This window comes from Amphiprion ocellaris, chromosome 20 (assembly GCF_022539595.1).
Source record: "Amphiprion ocellaris isolate individual 3 ecotype Okinawa chromosome 20, ASM2253959v1, whole genome shotgun sequence".
NCBI lineage: Eukaryota > Metazoa > Chordata > Actinopteri > Pomacentridae > Amphiprion > Amphiprion ocellaris.
Genome location: NC_072785.1, coordinates 21405535 through 21419609, shown reverse-complemented (window position 1 = coordinate 21419609; position 14075 = coordinate 21405535). Strand labels below are relative to the sequence as shown.

Genomic DNA, 14075 nt, shown 5'->3' with positions numbered 1-14075 from the left:
TACTTCATACTAATTTACCATCCATCCATCCATCCATCATCTACACACCACTTAATCCTCATTAGGGTCATGGGGGGGCTGGAGTCTATCCCAGCTGATTTAGGGTGAAGGCAGGGGACAGACTAGACAGGTTGCCAGTCTATCGCAGGACTACATATAGAGACAAACAAGCACACTCACATTCACAACTACAGACAATTTAGAATTACCAATTGATATTTTTGGGCTGTGGAAGGAAGCCAAAGTACAATGAGAACATGCAAATTCCGCGCAGAAAGAACCCAGGCACGAACAAGGGACACGAACTGTGGATCTTAAAGCTGTGAGGTGGCAGTGCAGCCCTACTGATTACCAAATAATGCAAACTGATGTGTAAACATCGGATGAAATCTACCTGTGTGTCAGGTTTTTGTGTTTATTTTTTTGTGTTTTGTTTTGGGGTTTTCTCTTTTTTTTTTTTTTGAATATATTTAAATCCTCAGACTTTCATTTTTTTCCCCTCCAGATTGAAATGAAAACGTGAGAGAAGTTTGACGTGGTCTCAGACTTTTGGACCCCACTACTTACTTAGGAGCTTTTTCCAGCCTTTTACTCTGAAATCAAACCCACACAGCCTCCCAGTAGCTGCAGCTGCTGGCTTTACGCATCCCTCTGTATCTCTCTCTCCTCTTTCTCTTTGCGCGCCGTCATCCAGCGCGGTGCTCTGTTAAAACTGGAGCCGACGGCAGGAGGGATGAGCTTCCTTCTCACCGGAGACCAAACCAGATTAAACTAAAATTTAAAAAAATAAATAAATAAATAAAAAGGAAAGTGGGGAGGGGAAACAACGTCGTTTTCTGAAGGTAGTTTTCTTTCCATGGAAGACAGAGTGGACGGAGACCAAGTCAGAGAGGATTGCATTCACAGTCTGTGCAAGTGTCCGTCAGTCAGAGTGAGCGCCTCGGACTCCCACTCAGCGATGTAAAGGTGGATTTTGGCATGTGGAGGAGCAGGTAGAAGGTAAGACTCATGACACTTCAGGAGGACATTGATTTGCTTTAACACTCTCAGTAGTTTTCATCACTGTGATTATTCATAGATGTGGAGCTGCTGCGCTTCCAATCTGTTGCCAAGATGAATGGAAATCTTTCCCTTCACGACTCACTCAGAAACTGGCTGTTAACTCAGGGGAAAAAAGGAAAAAAGATATTGACACTTGGTTTCATCAGCAGATGAGGCGTAGTCCCTATCTGGGCAGGAGGTGTGAGCGTTTTCTTTTAGGGGAGGATGCAAGTAATTTCTCATTTTATATATATATATATATATATATATATATATATATATATATATATATATATATATATATATATATATATATATATATATATAAGTAATGGGGAGAAGAGCCCTGATGAGATCCTCATGAGGTGATAAAGGGAGATAAAAGATCTGTGATATAGGTGCATAGGTGCTGAGAGAAGGAACAAGCTGCTGCATTCACTTCGTGTGGACAAACGGGGAGTCAATGAAGTGATACTGTACCTTTTTTTAATGTATGAGAAACGGGGTGAATGGATGCCTCTGGATGTTTCGCAGTCTTTCCAACTCAACACTGTTGCAGCAAAAAGCATCCATACACCGACTGACATGATGACACCAACACGCTTCACAAGGTGGCTGGATAAAAACCCTCCCCGAGCTGCACAGCGGGGGATGACACATGCACTGTAAGAAGTTGGCGGTGGGTGCTCTGCTGTGAGTCAAAGTGGCCCTGCAGCAGAGGTAACAGTCTTCTTTTTTCTTTTTTTTTTTTTTTTTTTTTTGGTAAAGCACCCCTCTCTTTCCCATCCTTAAAGTGGACCAGGATCTCTAAAAGCCTGCAGGGGTGAGATATAGAGTAGATACATCCTTTCATGCGGATGAGTGCTTGCAAAAAAGCTTCACTTTACACACTCCTATCCTGACCTGAAGTATGACAAATAGGACTGAATTATAAATGAGTTACGCTCCAGCCGAGGGACTCCACTGCCTCTTGTCTGACTTCCATGGGCATTAATTGAGGATGGCATGGCTACGGTAATTGTGTGTAAATTAGATCTGGTTGGTCTTATCTTCATAATGGAGAGCAAAGTTCAGGGGAAATGGATGGCGATGTACTTGTAAGCAAGATCTAAAAAAAAAAAAAAAAGGGAAAGAACAATAGTTTGGGTGAGCTGTGTGGAATAATTGATCCCCCCCTGTGAATCCTTGCATTTCCAAGCATATGAAAGTGTGATTTTTGAAGTTTTCTCGTGACAAATGGATTCAGGTGCAGGGAGGACTCAGTCGTACCTCAGGGTTTTCGACAAGTGCCGCCCCTGCTGTCTCCAAGCAAGAGGGATGCTAATGGAGGAGAGAGAGGATACAGGCGTTACCGCTGCAAGATAGAGAGAGAGAAGGAGTGAGGGTGAGCGTGCGAGAGAGTGAGAGTGTGTGTGTGTGTGTGTGTGTGTGAGAGGCGTTTCCATGGCAACCTGTCAGGGGTGTGTTTGGTCCCCTGAGACGGTGAGGAAAAGGAGGGGAGTGAGAGAGAGATGAGAGGCGAGGAGAAAACTATCCCTCGTTAAGGGTGAGAGAGAGGGGGGATGGGAGAGGAGATATTGGAGGCAAGAGGGGAAGGTGGTGTTGCCTCGGCCCCTCCCTCACCCCTCCTCACCCTTCAACCTCCCATTGTTTGTTTTCGCCAGCCCTGGCAGGCTTCCTTTCCCTCACGCCACTTCTTCCCATTCCTCCCTTGCTCGCTTGGTGCTACCTGGCGGGGCTGATGGTGTCACGTAGGGAAGCTTCACCGTGATTATCAAGTGCCTCAAAGTGTCTGAACTCATTCGAGGACATCAAGGCACAAGCAGCTCGTTTCTCATAATCAGCCTTCGCACCACCACGATGCGATATTCTGCTCTATCAATGACCACATTCTTGACCCCCACAGCCTCATCGATCGAGCTCCCCTCCTGCATTTGTCCCTCGTTTTTTGATGAACAAACTAATGAGTTAACAACCCAGCCGTGTAGCTGCACACGAACCAGCTGGTTGCTTCTTGGCACTTTTATTTCCCTCAGATGGCGCCAGTAATGCAGAGAAGCAGTGCCAGTATTTGGGTTTTATGTGCCGACAGTTAATCTCTGTTTTACTGGTTTCCTTCATCAGTATTAGTTGGATTACATTAGAAATCCAACAAGAACTCAAGAATTGTTTATTATGTGTAAGTGTTATTGTTAAAGAACAAATGCCACGTGATACAGCAACAAGTGTGATCTAAAGACAGGAGCAGAGCCAGAGATGTGGTGGCAGCATTTCAGTGCAGAGAGGGAGCTGATGATTGTGTCTAGTGTCCATTAACCTCTGGTTTGTTTTCTCGGTTCATCAGTTAGTAATTTAGTCTATAAAACGTCAGAAAATGGTGAGGAATGCTACTCAGTGTCTCACAAAGCCCCTAATGACGTTCTCAAATGTCTTGCTTTGTCCACAACACAAAGATATTCAGTTTACTGTCACAGAGGAGGAAAGAAACCAGAAAATATTCAGATTTAAGAGGCAGGAATCAGAGAATTTTGATTGTTTTCATTTTCATTTATTGCAACAGCTCCAATTTAATGTGCAGCAAGGAAAGTTTATTCGTAACAACAACGCAACTTAAGACAACAAAAAAGAAAAGAAATGAAAAATACAAGGCAACACAATAAAACTAGTAAAATATTAAAGATAAAAACAAGCTACAATTGAACAAGATGCAGTTGAATAAAGACTACAGCTACAGTTGGACATGAATTAATAAATTTAATTAAAATACAATGCAGTGGAAACATAAATGCAATGTATCTATATATATCTATATGCATATGTAACTTATAATCCCTTGACTTCTTGCATGGAATAAGAAAGTGGGGCATTATAATGAATTGAAGTATTTATTCATGTTTTTCTAAAGCATGAATTTATTATGAAAGCAGAATTTTCTACTTAGAATTAAATGCCAAACCAGTGAGAGCTGAAATATCTTTTTCATTCAGCGTCTGTTTATTGTAAAGTAAGAATGACTTCGCCAGTTAAGTGAATTAGAGAGTGAATTCTTTTGTGTTCACAGAAACTGGAGCTCTGTGTTTTCTGTTGAATTGTTTTTATGTGGTTATTTTAGTCCCTAACACAACTATTTTTATGATATTAGCAGACAACCCAGATGTCAGAAGAAAGAGTCAGTATCGTCCACAATCATAAAGACCGTGACAATGATTGTATTCATGCTTGATTTGTTGCATTAAGAACCATTCAGGTAAGGGTCTCCCCACGGACAACCAGATAAACCTGTCATCAATTCTGCTGATTCTTAATAACAGCCTGTAGTATCTGTGCAATCAGAAAATCAATATGAGTCAAACCTGTTCTTTGGATGTTAGCACGCACAATAAACTAATTGTCCTATAATCAGCCATTAAAACTGCAATAAAACAACAGCTGGTTGCTGAATGGCGTCATTATTATTACAAGGACTTGGCAAATTTACACACAGCAACTTTAATTGCTTAATAATTACCTTGTGAGTTTAATTTTTTCTACAACATAAATAATGAATAAAGTGTTGTTCAGCATCTGCCACTCAGATCCCAGATGTTGGAGCAACACACAAACATGCTGCATAACCGTATAACAAGGCAGACTTAAAATTACTATACATTACAAATTTTAAAATATAAGATGATAGAACATAATCAATTGCATACATGTTTAAAGTGTCTGCAAGAGGATTTTAATATTTTCAACACACCTTTGTGCGTTTTAAAAAATTGTGCATCAATGTAAAGAATAATTTGCAGGATTCGTATGATTGAAACAAGCGAACTTCAGCAAACGTTCCCATGCAATGCATTATTTGTGCTGTGAAAATTCGATCATTATTAATTCAAGTACTTTCCTGCATAGTTCTCTGTAGATTGGTATAATTGGCTTGCAGATAACTGGGTCTTAAAGCAGCAAAGGATTCCTATGTTCATAGTGCGCAGCAGTTAGCAAGGAAGACCCTTCTATCTCTTAATCTGATTGGACAGGAGAGAAGAAATGGAAAATGAAAGGTGAACTTTCTCTCAACTTACTGTCTTCAAAGCAAAAACATACTGTAAGATCCTGAGCGCTAAGATTCGGCCCCAGCGGTGAAATTCAAAAAAAGGAGAAATGGGACTTTTAAGAATTTTCCCCAAAAAGATTAGATGCTTGTAAAAATAAAAGCTAACCAGGAAGTATAGATGTAAAGGTGCAGCATGGAGGAGAATCTGGGGTTTTTCTTAGGTAAGGTGGCTGCAACAAGTGGAGACAGAGTTAAAGAGGTGACATCACTTTTAAAATAGTCACAGTAACAAGATGAGTTTTTGATACTAGGTGCTTTTTACAAACAGAAAAAAAATGTCTGAAAGACAGAGATAATTATGCAAAAGTGTCACATTAAGGAGGCTTAATTTAACTCAGCCTCATTTATTGTAACTGTTATGTAAGAGAGATGGCAGACATAAGGATTCTCAGAAGAATAAATAAATCACGATGACAGATATGACTACGCTGTACACACAAATAGCATCGCACAGCGTGTGATAAAAATGATCCCACACAGTCTGTATGTCAGTCAGCATGCTGAGTCGCCTAATCTCCACACCCTTATTCTGAATACAGATTTGTCCAAAGTAGCAGGACAGTGAAGGCTCACTCCAGATGTAGCCCCGCAGCACATTAGCAATGCAGCGAGCCACCGAGCGCTCGGTTGTTATTGGAGACGAATTTTTAGTTTGACAGGGAAGACAAGGCTAGTCTGTGGGGCCCTTTGCTGGAGTGTGATTAGCATTGCAGATGCCGGTTTCTGTAGGCGTCAGTTTCAACAAACTCAAGGTTCCCCCGTCTCCAGTGCATGATTAAAATGTAACAGTGGTGCGTGGGAAATTCACAAGAGCAGAATTATGCTCCAGCGCTCGACGATGCCTATTTTTTGCTCAGGTGTGTGTTGCACCTCCCTATGCATGCGCTCTCTTGCACATAAACACACACAAGGGTTCGCCCCACATGGGTCTTTCAGTGCCGGAGCCAAAATCGTCTCAAAGCTGCCAAAAGCTATTATTTTCTGCAGGTATTTGATATCAAAAATTAATGTGTGAATGTGAAGGAGGACATCGTTGGAAAGGAGAGTCTCATGACTTTCCTGGAGAAAATAAGGAGCAGACAAATGAGTGTGGAAATGTATCCAAGCTAACTCCCTGCTGAAGCCTTTAACAAGATTCAAACCGGAGCAGAAGCAACGATCATAATCACCGGCAATTCCATGATAATAACCCTAATAATAACCATCGTAGTTCATATTCCTAGAGATCATAATAACAGCACCATCTTCATCCTTATGCAATCCATATCCATTCAGGTTATGGCCCTCCCACAGACAAACAGTGTAGTATTGATCAGCTTTAAAGCAAATATGTAATCAATCAAACCGCATCATATCCGTTACTGGGGACAACCATAAGAAGCTGATTCTTAATGAAGGCCTGGAGTATCGGGGCCATTTATCAGAAAATCAATACGCTATATTGGTTTCAACCCCCTGTCTACACACACACACACACACACACACACACACATTATTGTACATGTATACACACGCATACATTACACAAGAAGGCAGAAGAACATGAGTCCAGGTCAGGGTGGTTGGTGCATGAGAAGATGGGCTGCTATGCTGCAAAGAGACAAAGTGCTACAACATTTCTTTTTTTGTAAGATTTTTAAATTTAAAAACAAAAAGTGTGATAAATTTGATTTACTGCATGCTTCTCTCACTCATTTTCCTTATTCATCAATTCATTCACAATTCAGTGTGCTCATGAGGAGTTTTAGCCGGCAGTGTGTTTGAAGAGTCAGTTAAACCAATGTATATGTTTTTATAAAATAAAGTGTCTCAACTGTAATTTATAAATTTGGTATCCTATTTTATTATATTATCAAATTTATAGTAATTCAGTAACATTCTTTATACCTTTAGTTATAAAATAATAAACTTTGACGACTGTAATATACTAATTTGATTTCTGTTTGATTTATATGATTTATATCTTCTATTTTTGCGTATTTGTCACACGTAAATGCTTCAGGTCATCAAACTAATTTTAATTTTAAATAAAGATAACTAAAGAAAGCACAAAATGCAGGGTTTAAATGTCCACGTATGATTACTAGCCAGCTTGTAGCTTGCTGAATCTAAACATACCTTAAGTAGAATCTGTCGGCATTGTAATGTAGCTAAAGGGTCTCAAAAAGCAGCACATGATGCCACCTTCTAAAGAGATTCAAGAACAGACACAAAACAAGTCATTGACATTTATAAGTGTGGAGGGTTACATTGCTAAGGCTCTGGGACTCCAGAGAACCACAGTAAGAGACATTATCCACACATGGAGAAACATGGAACAGTGGCGAACCTTCCCAAGAATAGCCGGCCAGCCAACATTTCTCCAAAAGCAATGTATTAGCAACAGGGTGAACTATGAAATTTTTACCATTTAGGTGGCAAAAGACTTGAATATATATAAAAATGTGACTTTGTATCAACAGCTTTGTTTTTGTTGCACCACCTGTACTTTTGATTAGATTTTTTTTTTAAAAATACTAGCAAGTCATTTAGAAATAGCCAAAAAGGTTTTTTAGCACTGGTGGTTGCATAACAGTTGCTAAATTCACAACACATGCGTGATGATTATAGAGATCAATAAAACAGTGTCAGTTTCTCTATTCCAGGTTATGTATTATCAGCAACTTAAAGACTCAGGTCAGCAAAAAATTGTGTATTTTAAAAAATAACCTGTGATTACCAGGACTGTATATACTTCTGATTCGTTAATCAATTTATTCACTTCAAAACCCCGCATGTGGTGATGTTAGGATGCTGTTCAGACCTATTTCCACCCATTGCCGTTGCATACAGCCTAACCTCTAAGGTTATTTGTCGCCTTAGTGTGAGCCAGTGTATACCCTGCGCACCTCATTTTGGCCTTGTAGCACAGCAGGTTCTGGAGGAAGCTGCTCCTGGTTGCCGTGACGACTGACTGAAAACACCTTTGAGGCACTAAAAGTCAAAATGTTTATAAGTGTCTGTCACTCTTGCTGCTATATATAAACGTGCTCAGCTCTCAGCAATGTCAAGAGCACATAATGGCACACATCCTTCCTATTGAGAAATGAGAAAACATAGCAACAGGCAGGTCCCTGGAGGACACCCTGCTGTAAGAGACGCCAGTAAAATGGGAAAAAGGCTTTCAGCACAATGGAGTTCTCAGGTTTGTGTGGGCTTCCCTTCCCCTGACGTTATCACACACGCAGAGGAACAGTGACATTAGATGTTCCTCAGAAGACTATTTCTAGATTACTTGAAAGTGCTGGCTAGAAAAGGAGCTGGGTGCCCTTTTCTAAAGCAGTGCATACATTAACACAGTCATTTTGTGCTTAGCCAACGAGAGCTGTTAGCTAATGAGGAGTTTTAGCATGCAGTGAGATTCTCCTGGGTTGCTGAAAATCTAAATATCAAAAAACTTCACTGTTTCACAACCTAAAAAACTGTCTTTTTGCTACGATATTGTAATTTTGACATTATCCTGTTTGTCTAACAGCAGTGCATTTAGAATTAGCCAGAAAGCTATATTAATACTTGTGGGGTTTTGGCAGTACAGGAGATAGCTCATCCATAACACTTGGTAGATACTTACAGATTGCAGTAAAACAATATTATTTTTAATGACGTGGTAAATTTGGAAAATAAAGGTGCTAAGTGGAGTAAAAAAAAAAGGACTTCAAATTTTATCAAATGGCTCTTTAAAAAACCCTCAAAGATACCTTAGAGAACCATCAACACTGTTTCCAAAAAAATTCAATATTTCAAGTTCTTTGTGGACCCACCTGATTTTATTTTGATAATAGGACTTAATAATTGTTGAAGTCATCTTTGATCATAAATCCAAATATAACAATTCACAGCATTTCTTAGTCTCTTCTAGTATAATACGTCAAATATTTTGTTTTATAGACCAAATGATTCATCGATACTGACTGGTTTCATGTCTAATTTTATGCTATTACTGGCCACCAAATCAAATCATTTCATATCAACAATGAACCTTTAGAACCCTGCTGAAAAAGATCAGTTGAAGATGGTTACTGGTTGTAGCCAGGCTCAGCTGGTTTAGTTGGTTTACCAGGCTGACCTTGGTGGTTTGTTAGTATAGCTGGATAGCTGGTCAGTCAGTCAGCCTGAGCTGGTGTCTACTGGTCAGACTGATTGGTCTGCTGGCCTAACCAGCAAAACCTGGCTGGGAAACTGGTTAAGCTGGTAAATGGTTGGACGGCCAGCAAGGGTAGCCTTAGATCCCTTAAATAAAGAGGTTTCTCAATTGGTGATGGCACTTCAAAGAATGAGAGAGCCTTCTGAAAAAACATTTAAAAAACATGGTCTTTTTTAGAGTAAAGTCATTTTATGGGTTCTTCCAAGGAAGAAAAGCAATACATCTGCCACCGAGAGAAGATTATGGACTGTATGAAAGAAGAACTTAGACATCTTCTGTTGCTTTGAACCATCATTTTGAAGCATCAAGTGATGGGTGGATCTGACTGAGACCTGGAGGACACTGTGGTGGACCCAATCAATCATAAGGGAGCCCCACCCATAAACATACTCTGTTTTATCTTCTATCTAACCATAAATTACAAAATGAAAACGTGACTTTTTGAAGGAGACTTGAAACTTGCAATTGTGACCATAAACTGAAGTTTATGTTTAATGAAGTAACAGATATAAGTGAGAGGTTGGCTCAATTTTCTCAAAGACATCTATACATTTGGCAACCAGAGGAGTCACCCACTGCTGACAGAATGCAGGTGTAAAGTGGTTCCGCATTGGCTTCACTTTTTAGACCTGAGGCTACGTCCACATTTCAGATAGAGTCTTCCATTCCATGATTCTTCCTTTCATTTTCATATCCAACCCTGGGGCAGAGTTTACTTGTTTTTATCGCTAATGAGATGTTCCAACAAAGAAAAAGAAGGAGGATGCCTGGTCAATCGAGGCAGTACCAGACCATTTGCTAGGGGTAACTGGGCACCATAGATAGCTTTTGGTCTGTTTTCTCAGTTTAAGTAGTGGGAAGTGAAACTCTTTACCCACAAATGTATGAGACTAAGGAAGCTTCATAGTGTTTACAACCAGCCTCAAGCTTTTGTTGAAGTCAGCACAAAATTGTCACCACCAATGATGGCATTGTATTCACTGTATTTACCACCCTGATTCTAATTATTATCCCACACACATATTATGAGGTTTCTTGTAGTGTAATTGTTGTTCAGTGGTTGTTTTTTTGTCTCCCTGCCCAGGGACAATGCATGTAAATTAGCTGCTCGCACACTCTGGTGTAATTACTTTTAATTTTGCATTGTCCCTACAAAAATAAACAATAAATAAAAAATAACAACTGAACCATGAAAGTTGTTGACAGAAAACAAACCTTTGTTGAAAAGTGAAAAGTCAAGCTTTTTATGATGCCAAAAAAAGAAATTGATTATGTTCTGGACTGGGTTTTGCAACAGACAGATTCTGATAGAAACAGACAGGAGAGGCAAGGAATTAAATGTGACATCAGCCAAAAGCCAGATTTGAAATGAGAATGTCAGAGTACCTGCCAGTCCTCCCGCCCTCACCCTCATTTCTTTCCATTCTTGTATTTATTTCAACAGTGAGGTCCGTAACCCTGCATCTCCAGGAGTTCTGCCTGCATCTGGCCCATATTCTATCATTAGCTCCCCTGACCTCCCTCCCGCTGCCTCCCTCCATCTCTGCCACTGCAAAATTACTTTAGTCACATATACAGTAAAAATGACAGAAAGGCATGAGGGCAAAATAGATCCTACATTGTGCAGGTGATAGAAAATAAAGCCCAGAGGGGTGTTGGTAAAACTAAAACAAAGGGAGACAGAAATGAGCAGGGAAAGGTTATAAAAACCTTGCTGAATTGGATAACAGAGTGGGAATGATGCCAGAAGTCAACAGGGAGGCATTTTGGAAAGTCATTTCAGGTCCATGAACGGCACGTTGTAAAATAAAGTAAACCTGATCGAGAAAATGAAAGTGGCAGCAGTAAAAGGTGAATGGGAGTGCAAACTAAACCAGGCTTTGACTTAAATGCATAATTTAAAGACAAACTAAACTGCCAATTGTCCTGAATTCTGTGTTTCACCATTTTTAATGGAGCTAGAAAATAAATGCAACTCTTCAGTGACTTTCATGCTCTCTATATCATGCATTTTCTGTTGTGTTTGCTGCAGCAGCGAAGAAAAATGAAACGTCTCCACCATGGTTGTTATCATGCAACATAAAAGATTTTATAACTAGCAGAATACACCCCCAGTATAAATAGACGCTGTTCATATTAGACTTCCTGGCCCAGTCAGGATGTAATAAATGACACCACATGATAGACGAACACAAATCAAACAGATTTCCCGACATCCTATGCATAGTAATAAAAACAACTGCTGATTGCCTGTCATGTATGATAGAGGGAACAGGACTGCCTGCTGGTGAGCGTTTCAGAACAAATATTGTTTCAATCTGAGATGGTCAATATGGCTTTATTCACCTCTGTGACAGGATGCAGGATGGCTTTGCTGGAGTGTTCGGTAATAGCACAAATAAAAACAATGAGCGCAGATACAAACAGGTTGTTTGTTTCATGGGTGGAGAACAGAGCGGCGCTCCCAGGGAACACCTGCTATACTGTAGTAACGACCCTGTCAATACGATCGGCCCAGAGAGTTTCAGTCTTAATGCACTCACCCCCTCATCATTATAAAGCACTTCAAAGAACACAAAGGCCATTAAACCCACGGTGGAGCGTCAGCCCCGCATGTTTACCAGTTGTGGAGCCCGAGGCCCCTCAGCTGTCCTGTCGTGTGAACGCCAGCGCCCCGGCTGATCCTCTGTCTGAGAGCACACTCCTTGCCGTAGGGGCCTTTGGTTGGTTGACGTCCAAAGCCGCAGCATCACTGGCTTTAGAATCAGAGCCCCATGCCCTGCAAGAGCTGTGTCCTTCTGTGCATGTGAAACAAAGATAATGTGCAGAGCTGCCTCTCAGTCAGGGTAATTATAATGTTGGCTTTTTTTCCTCATTCTGTTGAGATTTGTGATTTGCAAGTAGTTTTTTTTTTTTGTCCTTTTAGCTGGTATTATATTTGCTGTATTTACTTAGGCAGATGGCTGCATGTTCTTCCCCGTGCAGTGTAGGTTCTCACCGGGTTCTGTGGCTCCCTTCCACAGTCCAAAAACATGTTGAAGTTAATTGGTGATTCTGAATTGTCTGTGGGTGTAATTGTGAGCATGCTTGTTTGTCTCTATGTGTAGCCCTGTGATAGACTGGCAGCCTGTCCAGGGGGTCTATAGCCTTCACCTTGAGTCAGCTGGGATAGACTCCAGCCCCCACTGCGACCCTAATGAGGACTAAGCGGTGTATAGATAATGGATGGATGGGCATGTGCAGACTTAAAAGTTAAAGTGTGACTGATTGACATTATCTCCACATGAGCAACAAAGTGTCTTCAACATCTGGCACTGTTTTCATTAACTGCGAAATGAGTAAGTGACCTAAGAGTTAATCTAACTTGGGATCTTTTATATGATTACGTAGGTACATTGTCAACGACTTTCTTTGGGACAAAGTCACACTGTAGGATTGCTCCCTCCAGTGTGTATGCCCTGTAAAATTTGATAAAGGGTTTTGTATAGAGACAAGTGTGACTCTGGAACTTTTACTCCAGAAAACGCTAGTATTGCTGATGTGGTTGGTGTGTCTGACTGCATCAAAGATGTCGGAGACAGTCACAGATGACTTTTCATCAGTAATTTTCACTTTATCCGACTGAGCAGAAAACGTATGTACTGTGTAAGATAGGCAGAGGGGGAGATGACAAAGAAGCAGCAGAAGTAATTTCATTCGAATTTTATTCGCCTTTGCTATATTGCACTCTCTGGTTAAAAGTCGAGGACCAGTGTTGTGCTTTCTGCATTCTCCAGTCTGCATGACATAAATTTCATCCATGAGTGTCCATTCCAGTCTATTTAAGTCTAGTATAATCAAGACTTAAGCCTGTTTCAACTCTGACAGAGTAATTACATTTGTAACCGAGTCCAGCAATGATGTCGCAGTGAACTGACACACCCAAGACACACTTTGCATAAACACGGCTGCAGCCAAGTAATATATTCAGGGAGTGTTAAGGTTCTCTTTTAACTACAATTAATGCAGATCAGATTGGTAAATCACAAGAAATACTGGAACTAAAATTATATTTAGTACTTGAAAAATTTAAGCAAAATGATCTGAACATAGATAAGAGAAATGACTTTTACCTTTAATGACTTCAACTGCAAATTCACCTTTTGCAAACAAAATAATGATTGTAAATTAGTATTCATCAATTGCTAGTACTAACGTGAATTAAGTCCAAGCATTTCTTATCAGATGCAAATGAAACTTATTTGAATTTCTCTTTTTAAAAAAAGAAAAGGAAAATCTAATAAATCCACTAGGCTCCAATTTCTGGGCGTTTTTTTGTTCTTAACACATTTTTAGTTACTGTTGGCTCATTGTCCACTGCAATATAAAGTCCTGCACCAGAGAGAGATATTATCATAAAATAATATTCATAATAACATAAAAAAATTATTCATGAAAGATGAATTTCTTTATTTTGCGAAAATAAAAAATGAATAAAAATTTAATTAACAAGTGTTCACAGATTTTACCTAAATGGAAGAGTTTTAGTTCTATATTATAAAGTACCTGAATTTTTGTTATGTGACTGCGGGTCACAGCTGATTCACTGATTGCACAAAGAAGTGCACAATCTTCAGGGTTGTTTTTTTTTTTTTTTTTTTTACAAAATCTTGTGCAAACTTTTTTTTTCTATAAATATATGAATGCAACATGCAGAATAAAGGGATTTTGATGAAATATCAAGATTTAAAGTTTAGATTTGGTTATTTCTTTTGA

The 14075-nt window shown here is 39.7% G+C and overlaps 1 protein-coding gene across 1 annotated transcript in view; it reads left to right on the top strand.

The window, feature by feature from the left end:
• Positions 1 to 667: 667 nt before the first annotated feature.
• Positions 668 to 14075, top strand: part of lingo2b (leucine rich repeat and Ig domain containing 2b) — a 40073-nt gene continuing 26665 nt past the window's right edge. The window contains exon 1 of the mRNA XM_023261196.3: positions 668 to 999. The gene's annotated coding sequence lies outside the window, so the exon portion shown is untranslated. The remainder of the gene's footprint in view (positions 1000 to 14075) is intronic.